The 1,755-nt window shown below is 45.5% G+C and overlaps 1 long non-coding RNA gene across 1 annotated transcript; it reads left to right on the plus strand.

Moving 5' to 3' along the window:
• Nucleotides 1–328: 328 nt before the first annotated feature.
• Nucleotides 329–1,295, plus strand: LOC123440554. The gene is made up of 3 exons (XR_006630326.1): nt 329–595; nt 818–973; nt 1,062–1,295. It is a non-coding gene; the product is annotated as an uncharacterized LOC123440554 (long non-coding RNA).
• The last annotated feature ends 460 nt before the right edge of the window (nt 1,296–1,755 follow it).

Below are 1,755 nucleotides of genomic sequence, written 5' to 3' on the forward strand. Positions count from 1 at the left end.
ACTCACAAAAGCTTTATTAGATCGTCACAATATTTACAGGGACGAACAAAAACTCGTTGGCGTGGCCTAACCATATGACGATCGGTCCCCAACGTTAAGACATGCTTTGCGAGGTTGTGAGCCTCGAAATTCGAGGTCCGAAATTCATGACTAATGGGCTAGCTGAACTAGGCCTATAGGCAAAGGGCTGCAAGAAAGGATCCAAACTGACAGCCCGCAGCTAGCCCACCAGCCCACCACCTATCGGTGGACTGAACCCGTGATGGCCTTGGAAGGAAATTACACGTTCCCTCAAAAAAAGAAAGAAAAAAACCGGCCGTCACCCCGCCGCCCCCAACCCTCATCGCGGCTCGCCGCCGCAGGCCCTTCGGCCAATCGGCCGCGCGCCGCGGAAGCCAACGCAGCAAGAAGCGGCGGCGGTGGTAGTTGTCATGGCAGAGGAAGGTTATGAAGAAGAGGAACAGGCGGAGAATGATGATTATTGCAAAGGGATTTAGGGGTTAACGAGCCGGACCGGAGGAAGCAACCCTCGTACAGGTGGAGGAACCACATGCGCGCGCCATCCAGCCCAAATTGGTCGTCGCCGACATCCAAGGTGAGCTACTGTCATGTCACGCCCTCTACTATTTCTATTGCTGATGTCTGAAATCGATGATCTGATAGGTGCCAAGAATGCTCAGTTTCTGATAATATGTTACCTCTGCTATTTAGTGCTACAATTTCTTCGATCATGGGATTTTTCTGAAGTTTTTTGTGTAGCAATTTCTGATAAGAATTCACAGTGATGTTGAATAAATTTGCACCATTGTGTTTGCAGAGATTGAGAAGAAGGTGAAGGGCTGACGGCCATGATCAGACATGCCGGTACTTTTGCGAAGGGGGTGGAGCTGTTCTTCAAGAGCAGGCCCTAGCTGATTAACTATGTTGAGGTGAATTGTAGATGTTATCAAGCCGTTGTTGATTGATCTGACAGGTGCAAGCAGGCCTCAAATTCGACTTCTGATGAGTACTGGCGACTGGCAACCGATTCACTAGGACTAAAACCTTTGCCATGTTTGAAGTGCTGTCAGGTCTCGATGATGGACAGCTGGATATTGATGGAAATTATGCCGACGGCAGGTGCTGACGCAAGGCTGGTTAGATCACAAGCTACAGTTTCGTTTTCTATTGTTTAATGCATAAGTTATTTCCCCAGCATATGTGTTAGTTTAAATTGTGCTAGAACTTTTGTAGAATAACGAGCATGTTATTATTCCCGGCTTTTGTTAAATCATGTACTCTCTTGATTTTTGATATATTTTGCAACTTTGGTGTCATTCTGCAACTTTGAGAGGGGAAGGGGGGGGGGGGGGGGGGGTATTGTGCTGGGTTACATTCAGTTGACAAACAGAGTTTACTCGTAAGGTCGATTTGCTGTTTGCCTACCCACTAGAAAAAAGTAGAGGCGCAACTATTTTGCCGCTTGACCTATTACTTCTTAGAAGTTTTAGTCTCCTTAGTGCCTTATGTTGACTACCTGATCAACTATTACCATCAATGATTTCCTCTCACCTTTTCAAATTTACTTAATTAATGATCTGGCAAGAAATATGCAACCTCTTCGGTGTCATGTATACAAAATATTTTGGTACATGGGATACTAATATTCAAAACACTGAAAGCTGCCAAGATGCCACTGCACATAATATTCCTGTATTTTCCGATTGTGACATTTCATCATTATCCAGTTACCTTTTCAGTCAGTGCGAGATTGGA

The sequence above is a fragment of the Hordeum vulgare genome, chromosome 3H (genome assembly GCF_904849725.1).
Source record: "Hordeum vulgare subsp. vulgare chromosome 3H, MorexV3_pseudomolecules_assembly, whole genome shotgun sequence".
NCBI lineage: Eukaryota > Viridiplantae > Streptophyta > Magnoliopsida > Poales > Poaceae > Hordeum > Hordeum vulgare.